General features: G+C 33.2%; 2 long non-coding RNA genes and 1 other non-coding gene across 3 annotated transcripts; 2 read left to right on the forward strand and 1 right to left on the reverse strand.

Moving 5' to 3' along the window:
- Positions 1–1,325: 1,325 nt before the first annotated feature.
- Positions 1,326–2,206, forward strand: LOC146916127 (uncharacterized). Its single transcript, XR_015013717.1, has 2 exons — positions 1,326–1,484; positions 1,925–2,206. It is a non-coding gene; the product is annotated as an uncharacterized LOC146916127 (long non-coding RNA).
- A 2,651-nt stretch (positions 2,207–4,857) lies between these two features.
- Positions 4,858–6,382, forward strand: LOC146916128 (uncharacterized). The gene is made up of 2 exons (XR_015014881.1): positions 4,858–5,302; positions 5,949–6,382. It is a non-coding gene; the product is annotated as an uncharacterized LOC146916128 (long non-coding RNA).
- A 3,809-nt stretch (positions 6,383–10,191) lies between these two features.
- On the reverse strand, positions 10,192–10,298 carry LOC146916129 (small nucleolar RNA R71). Its single transcript, XR_015017159.1, has one exon. It is a non-coding gene; the product is annotated as a small nucleolar RNA R71 (small nucleolar RNA).
- Positions 10,299–11,272: the final 974 nt, after the last annotated feature.

The raw sequence follows: 11,272 nt of genomic DNA on the forward strand, positions 1-11,272 counted from the left end.
TCACCATCTGAGATCCAGAAACCGAATCTTCAATGGAAAAGAGTGAGCGAACACCTTCTCGCAATTTAGCAAACTCTGTAAACACAGATTTGCTAAATTTCTCAAATGCTTGATTCCAAACATTTTCCAGCGCCTCCAATTCCCACAGATCGAGACGTTTGGACATTTTCAGATCGTCACTAGCTCCTCTCGATAATCCGGTAGGTCGGACCATTGATAGAACCCCGAAATTCAATATAAGGAAATTGTATTATTGAATGTAAGTGGATGAGCTTAAGGGCTCTACAATGGTGATAAAACAGAAAAAGAAATGACAAACCAGAGTTCAGAGAACTCCTACCAGAGCTAAGCTCCTAGACCAGAGAGAAACTCTCCTAACAAATACTTAACAATAATTCTCAATGCCTGATTCACTCCCCCCTTTCCTCTCTTTTATAATCCCATTCACATGACAATCAATGTCACCTTATTAAATAATTCTGAATGGATGATTTAATTCCCCTTTCATCTCCCCATTCACATGACAATTAGTGCCACCTTATTGACTAACTTTAACTCTCCACCCCTGAACCCACTTCAACCTTTCAGGTTCCTATCAGTTGCCTGCATTGAAAAGCCTGCATCTTGGATATGTCACTTTTGCTTCAAATGACAAGGGCATTGTTGATCCATTTCGAGACTGACATATGTTAAGCACTTTGACCCTTAACTGTTGTGAAGTAGGTCGCAACGCAAAAATCCTCTGCATATCTAATTCTAAGTTTTCTAATTTGAGTATAGATATGTTTCAAACTTTAAGTACTGACAAAATTGTGCTTTCTACTCCAAACCTTAATTCTCTCACACTCTTGTGTGATCGTCTTCCCGAGGTCTCTGCATGTAATCTTTTTTTTCTTGAACAAGTAAATATTGATGTTCTTTATTTTCAATCAAGTGCTGACAGAAAATATTCAGCCTTAATTATTTGGCTGCAAGTACTCGCTGATTATGTTAAGATATTGACACTCTCCTCAGGTACTCTTAAGGTAATCCCTTGTGCATGTTTTCTTTATGATTCTTATATTGCTTATCCATTCAAATGAGTATTATGAATTTGCAAATTATGGATAATTGCGGTTTGTTCAAATTACGTTATGTTATATTTCTATTTAACCACTATTTGACAATACTTTGTACTGAATAGCGTATCACACAACAACTGCGAGTTGTTCAGATTCGGCTACGACTAGCTACAATTTAGTGCTATAGTGTTTCTATTGGACAACACTGGTTCAAAATACTCTTCATTACTCTTAAAAATATGTCTAATACCCTTCATTTATTCAGGTTCCTTGCTTTCTTAAATTGAAGTCAGTGAAATTGGAAGTGAATTCGTCAGATATATCAGATGGGGAAGTAAGAAGGCTTGTGAACTGCTTTAATACAAAATCTCCATTCGCCGAAGTGTTTATAAATTGATGTGATTTAAAGGCATGCACCTTCAGGTACATATTCTTCTGAGTTCTTGTGTATACATATTTTTTTCCCAGCTTATTCATATTGGTATATGAAAATTTTTAATTTGGAGGAAATGTATTTCAATGGGGTGTGAAATGTTAAACAAGCAAATCAATTTACCCATTTAGCTTAAGCTAAGAGCCTAAGACTTGGAAAAATCAATTGGCTATCTTATGCTAGCCATGGCGAAATTATGGTTAATTAGAACAAACCTTCTTCACTGTGAAATTGCTGATTCAAGGTAATAAGAATAACTTTTGGTGGAGAATCATGGAAAGCAAAATCTTTCACGTTTAAGTTGTGTACATTTTAATTTACAATAGATATTATATATTGACAGAAACTCAAGGATGAAAGATACTCTCATTGAGTACATAGATATAATATTTTTTTTTTCACTTCTAATGATTTCTTATTATCATTCCAGGGATATTATAGTTTGAAGTTGACTCAATTGAAGATGATTACAAGCCATGCTTAAGGAGAATGCCCTCTTTACATTTATGCTTAAGATTGTTATTTTTATAGTTTGAAGCTATGTTTGCTGACTCTAGACAAGATCCTAAATCTAAACAGATGTTTAATTGTGGTTAGTATTAATTAAATTTGTTTATCAATTATCAGATTCACCTTTTCTCAAACAAGAGGCCAAAGAGAAGAGATAATTGATTTTCGAGGAATAAATAATTAATTGTTGTTCTTGTTTCCACCAAGAGATATATGGTTTTGGTTATTGGGTTATTAATTTATACGCAATGTGGATCAAATGTGCACATCACAATTATTGTCAAGTAAATTTAGAAACTATTCGGTTTCTATATCAATGAAAAGATTTGATATGTACGGTAAGAGACCAATATAGGCAACGGTGACGGAAAGTGCTCCAGTACGGTGGAGTTGAGTCTTAATGGTGGAACAAAGGTGAAATGAATGGTATTTTTTTTTAAAAAAAAAACAAATATTATATCTTATTAATATGATAGATTTTGATGTGATATTAGGCATGGATTGGTTGGCTTCTAATCATGCTAAATTAGATTGCTACAGTAAGGTGATAAAGTTTAAGATACCAGGGAAACCAACTTTCATTTATCGGGGTGATCATAATTTATCATCATGTAACTTAATTTGAGCAATAACAAGTCAAAAGTTGTTGAGGAAGGGTTGTTGTTCATATCTAGCAATGATGAGAGAGGTAAATAGCACTCCTATGAAGCTTAAACATGTTCCCGTAGTATGTGAATATCCTGATGTTTTCCCTGAAGATTTACCAGGTTTACCACTTGATAGATAGAATTAAACATTGAATTGATCACTGGAACTCAACCAATATCGATACCACCATATCGGATGGCTCCAGCTGAACTTAAGGATTTGAAAGAAAAATTACAAGATCTTCTTGACAAAGGTTTTATTCGCCCTATTTGTTCTCCTTGGAGTTCGCCAGTATTATTTGTAAAGAAGAAAGATGGTTCATTCCGATTGTGTATTGATTACCGACAATTGATAATAAAGTAATAGTGAAAAATAAATACCCTTTACCACATATAGATGACTTATTTGATCAGCTCCAAGGATCTCAGTGCTTCTCAAACATTGATTCGCGATCGGGGTACCATTAATTGAAGAATAAGATTGAAGATATTTCTAAAATGGCATTTCGCAGTCGTTATGGTCATTATGAGTTTTTGGTCATGTCGTTTGGACTCACCAATGCTCCTGCAGCCTTCGTGGATATGATGAATCGAGTTTTCAAGCCATTCTTTGACCAATTTGTGGTGGTTTTCATTGATGATATCTTAGTGTATTCCAAGTGTGAATCGGAGCATGAGCAACACTTCAAGCTAACTTTGCAGAGCTTAAGAGAACATAAACTATATGCAAAGTTTTCTAAATGTGAGTTTTGGTTAGACAGTGTGGCTTTCTTAGGCCATGTCGTGTTTAAAGATGGCGTAACTATGGATCCACAAAAGGTGGAAGCAATTCAAAATTGGCCTAGGCCTACATCTTTAAAAGAGATTTGTAGTTTCTTTGGTCTTGCTGGATATTATCGTTGGTTCATCAAGGATTTTTCTAGATTTGCATCCCCTTTAACTAGATTGACACAAAAGCATGTTTCATTTCAATGGAATGACTTATGCGAACATAGTTTCCAACAACTAAAAAATTGTTTGTCATCTGCTCTGGTATTAGCTTTTGTTCCATTGCAAAACCTAGAACACACATAACGTGCAATTTCTTCTTCACTCTTCTTCCCATCTTGATTGTTCAATTCTCTCGTTTCAGAATTGCCGCCGTTTTCAATTATCGTGAGAATCGCTGTCGTCCTTTTGATTCCAGACATTGTGAGAATTGGTGTTGTTTCCAAAATCACATCAGGTATCGTGACTTGATTTTTCTTCTTGATTTGATTTTTCATTTTCGTTTCTTTCTCACTACTATCGTGACTTGATTGCAACCGTTTCACACTTATAATGCGACAGTGGTCACTTTCAACTTTGGCATGAATTCCAATGATGCTTCCATTTTTATTTGGGTTTTGAGCTTGATTGAGTTGTTTGAGATTATATAAAATTGTATTTTATCCCGTAAATTTTGCGTTTGATTAAGATAAATGGATCTTAAATGTGTTGATTATTAATTTTATTTTTGGTACAATATTGATTATTAAATTTACTTTTTGAATTTGTTTTATTAAAATCTAAATATTATGTTGTTATGTGTTTCTGTTCCTGGTGAATTTTGTGTTGCCGAAATGAACATTTGTTGAGATGTGAACACGGTGTGAGGTCGGTTAACGCTATGGAAGAGAAGACAAAGTGAAATAAATAAATAATGCTAATACAAACATGAATTTCATAATGTGAGCGTTAATTCGTGGATATAGCTTTTGGAAACAACGACGATATCACGATGTCTGGACTCAAACGGACGGCAATGATTCTCACGATAATGGGAAACGGCGGCAATTATGGAATGAGAGAATTGAACAATCAAGATGGGAATATGAATGAAGAAGAAATTGCATGTTATGTGTGTTATAGGTTTTGGAATGGAACAAAATTTATGAACGTATATGATGGGTTGAATTTGATGTGAAATTTAAATTGTTACAAGCCCTATAGTTTAAATTAATTAAGATTGTATACCTAAATATAAATAAATAAAAATTAAAAGTTACCTTATCAAAATTGATTTTTTTTATAGAAAAATCGACTAATTTATTTGACATTTAATATTACATTTGTATATTACATTTTGATTGGTTGATATCTTGAAAGGGTAAATACCCTCTAAACAAGAGAGGGTAATCTAGGCCTCACCTTATAATTGGGATATTTTTCCTTCATGAATATTTTATAGCCAGAAACAAAGTTATAGCAAATAAATGAATGTATATTTTTATCACTTTATTCACAAGAATATTCAAAAATAACTTGTAACAAACACATCAATCTTTGGTTATTCGGGTTTTAGGGAGTCAAATTTTCTTTCCACCAATCTATTAAATACCAAATTTACATCAGCATTTGCAACAGCCCATATTTAGATTTCATCGGAGCTTCTTGAAAAATTATTTTCCGTATTTAGGATCTCTTAAGTTAGATTTTACTAATTCAGCATGATTGAAAAATTTCCGTATTATGCTTCACTATTTTTAATCCCACTTTGTTGGGAAAGAAGTTATTAATGGAGCTATTAGTAACCATACAATCTCATTTCATCCCTCACGATAATTTTACCTAGGAATAAAGGGAGAACTCAAGAAGAATAGAAGCAAGCTATTCTTCTCTTCTTCCTCACGGTGAGGGATTTATCATCACACTAAGAGTAGGAATAATTTTAATATTCTTTATAGCATTATATGAAACGTATTAAACCAACCTTTGTTGAGTAAATATTCGTCAACAATATATTAATATTTCTCAATAACAACTTATATATGTGTTTAACTATTATAGCATGTTAATATTCTTGAGTTTCTTCATTACAAAAGGGTGTGCTAATTTAAATTTTAAAATAATGTCATAGATCATATTGTCTTGTGACGTTAGTAAAAATTATTTTTGTTTAATATTGTATGTGGGTTGGCATGAAACAATAATAAGCCCTTTTCATCTGAATCAAATAAAAGAAAATCAGAACCATATGATACAATGCCATATACCCTAGCCATATTTTTTTTTTTGAAGTAATATACCCTAGCCATATTAATGGCCTCTATATTGACTTAATTGAATTTTGTTAATCGCTCTCAGCGTGTGTGTTAATGATGGTTGTTTGTCCACCATTTATTGAGTCCGCTTAAACTCCAGCTCCATTGACTGTTCCGGCCGCTCTTTCGTCCATTGGGCTGGAATTGTTTTTGTTCCTCTTTAACTTTGTTTTTCTGCATTTTTTATTCTTCAGTTAAGTATTGTACTAATTTTACTGGATTTGTTTCATTTTAGGCTGTGGCTCAATGGGAAAGGATGCATGGCGCATACTATATATTGTCAACCTCTGGCTAATTATCCTATTTAGACGTTATTACCTACAATATAAACGTCAGCCCATAATTAGCGACGCACTGGACATATACGAATTTACAATCTCCGTTATGTTCTTTGTTAAGGAGTACAAGTGCAGATGGTTTGATAACCTTATAGGTTTTATAAAGTTCTGATGTTCCGAAGGAATTTAAAGAATGTTTGTTTGATGAAATCAAGCTGAACATATGGCTCATACCTTTTAATTTGCTTGATGTTAATAAGCAATTTATTGTATTTTATTTAATTCCGCCCAAATTAATTTATAATATTACACAATCTGATTAATGGGCAAAATTGTTTACGTCATATATGTATCTTTTTATAAGCCATCTATATAATATTAATTTATAATATTACTTGCTTTGAGTACAAAAGAAGAAAGGGGAACTGAGCTTCTCATGAGTGCAGAATCAAATACAAAGAGACAAATGTTTCTTTTAATTTTATTTTGATGTTTGACTAGTGCAATTGTTAAACATTCTTGTCTTACACTTCTAATTTGTTGTATTGCTGAAATTGATAAAAATTGTATCTTCTATAATTCATATTTTCATTGTTCTGGAATGGATTATTTTTCTAAATAAATAAATCAGTTTCTTGCGGATTTTGATGCAAATTGTAGTTCACTTGATAGCGTTTCTTGAGTAGTTTGCCGTAGAAGTACTTGCGAGTATGTTCGCCGGAAAGTCCTAACGGGCATGAATACTCCTGAAACCCTGACCGAACGTTTCCTACAGATTTTTTCATATTTCCTACGGATATACCTTTCATGTGGATCCTAAAATCCTAAGGAAACAATTATCACGAAGGTATTACCTTGGAACTTAAATCCCTGGTAAAATCAGCAGGAAACAGGTTTCTGCAAATTTGTCTGTAAAATCCGCAGGTAATTCCGCAGGAAAATCGAGAGTTTCTAGCAGTGATTACTTTATTATATATTAATTTTTTTAGAGTAAATGTTAAATCATTGTTTGATATAAATTAAAAGGTTAAACATGTCGTTAAATCAAATAATATTTTGGTAAACAATATGGTGCGTGAGAAGCATAGGATGGAAAAAATAATTGCGTTAATTCTTATAGTAAAAGCTAATGAGTCTCTTGAGTGAATATCTTTTCTGCAGGCTTCGACCGACCATCTCCTTTGAGCTTCTCTGTACATATTAATGATTTCATATTTGTAACCTGATGCAATAATGATAAAGAGTCATATAATTCAATAAGAAGGCTTCGACTGACCAAATATTTCTTGCCTTTTCTTTTTCTCCCCTCCCTAGCTATAAACTATTTTATCATAAAAGCAAAAAAAAGTAAAAAATTCTTCTCTCTACTTTGATAAGAAGCTGAGAACTCTACATCAGTACATTGTTCAAAATTAACTTATTCTTCTCTAGACAAAACCAATCAATTGTTCAAAATTCCAATGTTTAATCATATCAGTTGGAGGCATAATGAGTAAAAGGGAGCCTTTTGATTTAATTCTCCAGATTCAATAATACTATGGCGATCTGCCAATAACGCAAAAATATAAAATTATGCAGGAGAAACTCATACCATGGACCACCAAATCCAATTTCACATAATACATCCAACTTACCACATGCAACTCCACAAAGATTCAGTGCACAAGAGCCACTTATTCTAAGAGATCTCACCTGACATATAGAAAGAGGGTTATGACCGCAATTTATATCACCTTAGTTCAAAAGATTCCAAGGAAATGCTTGGTGTTTACCTTGTAAAGCAAACTATTGATCCTATTTTCTATTTTCAGTGGAACCTTCCTCTAAACATATTCTTTGATCTATTTAGTTGTAAATATGAATTTCTAAAATTGAAAGCATACAATATTCAATGAGAAACAGAGCAAAAAATGAGCACATTGCAAAATCAAGCTCCTTAAATAACTCAATCATATCAATAGCCTCAAGTATAGGTTGATAAAATTGGCAAGCAGTAATAACTCATAATCAATAGCCTCAAATAAGTCGATCACTTTAAGATGTCTTCAATGCCTTCAACGAGATTTGACCGCTCATACCTGTAAAATAAAAATAATTGCAAATAGTAATAATCTATTTTGACATACAATTTCCAATGACTTTATTGAACTTCGATTCATTAAACAAATTGTGTAGAATTGATTCTCCATGACAAATAAAGCACAACAAACTAATATTGCAAGATAAAGCCACAAAACATAGAGAAACAACCCATGAGAGAATAAACAATAACATCTTTTTTTGTAGAAAACATCATACCACCAGAAGTTGATGTTACCTTGTGAAGGTGGATTAGTATCATCAATAAAACCAAATGAGGCCCAAAACAACCATTAAATACAATTCCAAATTATCTAAAAAGTACTGCAAAAATTTTGTTAAAATCGTGCTGTTACATTTGCAGAGACAATATTTGCAGGTTACAATTTTTGTCAAATTTTTTGTTAAAATCGTGCCACCATGTCTCTGCAAATATTTCTGCAAAAGATGAAGTTGAACTTATAATACAGAAAATTGCAGCTTACGAACCAAGCTATTATATTTGCTTCAAGTATTCACTATCCATATACTGCATAGTTATAAACGTTTATTTTTCCAAAATTTATACTCTAGCTTATATAAATGCAACTTTGTGAAGACAAGGGCTCAAAATTTGTTCTCCTTTGGAGAGAATATAGTAATGCACTAGAAACAGAAACAAGAAGGATTCAAACATGACTCATTACAACAGCAATATGAACTTACCTTTGGACAAGTTGAGCAAGAGCAAGTGCAGGTGCATTTGCAACTTCGTAAAGAAGGGCATGATGGACACCCAAGATTGCAACTACTTGGAAAAGTACAACAATTTCCTGAACCAAGATTATGGTTACAAAAATTTGATTTGGGACAAGAGAAACAACAGCAACAGTTCCACTTAGGTAAGGAACAACTGATTGATGGAAAACAGTTGTTGTAACTGCAAGAACTGCATGGTTTACAGACACCGCAGCAACTTGGCAATTTTAGATGTACAGATAATCCATCACAACAGCAGCAACAGATCCAAGACACATTAAAACATGGCAAACGACTGCACATAAAAGTTAGTTACTAACATTATTCGTTGGGGAAATGATAGATACAGTGACAAAATTTATCAAGAAAATTTCAAAACACTGTATTTGCTAACACCTTTCCTTAATTACACACCATTACCTCTCTTGATTTCCGCCAAATAACAAATTTAATTGGTTGAGACCTTTTCTTGATAAATTCTTGATAAAAACTCTCTAGATAAATAGCAATGCTCTATTTGTTATACCTATAGCTATTAAATACTCCATCCGTTTCAAAATACATGTCCAAGTCAACCACTTTAGTACATATTTGTTAAACCTAATGCGTTTCAAAATACGATGAACCAATAATCCCGAGCAGCTTTTAAATTCTGAATTTTATTCCAATGCTTTGTTAAACCTCTAAATTTTTATCGTCTCAGCTAATCATAATTAGAAAGAAAATCGGTAATTACAAAACTCCCTGTGGAACGATATTTTACTACTTCGATAGAACCGTACGCTTCCGGGTACGCTATCAAGTTTTTGGCGCCGCTGCCAGGGAGTTAGTAATATTGATTAACTTTTTAGTACCGGTTATACTGAAACTTTTCTTTTCTTTTTACTATCAACTTTTGGAGTTTTCTAATTCTTGAATGCGAAGAACCAAAAGTCTTGGAGAATTCGTTCCTGAGATTGAGAGGTTCTTTAACTAAAGAAGAAGAAACACACGCAATAATAGAAACGATATGGCTAAGGAACGCACTCTTAGAGAGTATGCAACCCCATCTACGGATGAGCCACACGTTGTTATTGTGTATCTGACGGTTGAAGCAAATAATTTTGAAATCAAACCTGCATTTCATAATTTAGTGCAGCAAAATCAATTTTCCAGATCACCCACTGAGGATCTGAATCTTCATATTGCTACTTTTTTAAGACTCAGTGGAACTTTGAAAGCAAATGGAGTGACCCAAGAGGCCATAAGGCTGCACCTCTTTCCTTTCTCTTTAAGAGATAGAGCGAGTGCGTGGTTTCACTCCTTGCAAAATTGTTTTATTACATCATGGGATCAGCTGAGGCAAGCATTGCTTGCCCGATTCTTTCCCCTAGTAAAACTACTCAATTGAGGGTTCAAATTACATGATTCACTCAAAGAGATGGCGAATCTCTTTACGATGCTTGGGAGAGTTTCAAAGAAATGCTTAGGCTTTGCCCCCATCATGGTTTAGAGAAATGATTGATTGTTCATACTTTCTATAATGGTCTTCTATATACCACAAAAATGATTGTTGATGCAGCTGCAGGTGGAGCTTTGAAGAATAAAAATAACACAGCAGCATATGCTTTAATCGAGGATATGGCTCAAAACCACTATCAATGGACAAGTGAAAGAGCCATCACTGCTATTGCTCCTTCACCCTCTAAAAAAGAGGCAGGTATGTATGAAGTTTCTGCCCTAGATCATTTCAATTCTAAGGTGGACACACTTTTTCAAAACTTTGATAAATTAAGTGTAAGTGTTGTTGATGTGTGAAATCTGTAAGTTCACAGTTTTATCGAAGTAGTAAAAATTATCGTTCCACAGGGAGTTGTTGTAATTATGATGATCTTTTAACTTTAGCATTAGCTGAAAGATTTAAAGTTTGGATTTTAAGCAAATTGATAGATGTAAATTAATAATAAAAAGCGCCTCAGATTATTGGTTCATCATAATGACAAATCTTTGACAATCCAAACATATATCAAAATCTTATGTTAAATCTATTTCTAAACACAAGTTTCTCTAAGGCATATCAAGGTTCCTCTCAGAATCAATGAGTATGTTTCAATAATAACCAGGCCTATTCTCATGGTTGATTTCTATTGAAACCCATTAAGAAAGGAAATTTTAAGGTCTGAAGGTTTACTAGACCATTCTCATGTTTCGTAAACCTTCTCTAATCTCACATGTCCAATATTACCCTTCTTCGTTCAATCCTTCAGTTAGTATTTGAAATATGAATTAAGAACGGTGAGATTAGATTAGGAAATAGATTTACATAAAATTAGGGATCTAGGCTTGGTTTGATTGGATTAGGTCATTAGACTCATCCAACAATCCCAAGACAAAGAAATCTACTCACTCATGTTCATTGCAGACAAAGAGATTAAGGAGATGGAGAAGAAAGACATAAAAGTAAAGAACAAGAATTATAAAGAAC

Source organism: Medicago sativa, chromosome 6 (assembly GCF_051527215.1).
Source record: "Medicago sativa cultivar Bolivia chromosome 6, Bolivia_mono, whole genome shotgun sequence".
NCBI classification, from domain to species: Eukaryota; Viridiplantae; Streptophyta; class Magnoliopsida; order Fabales; family Fabaceae; genus Medicago; species Medicago sativa.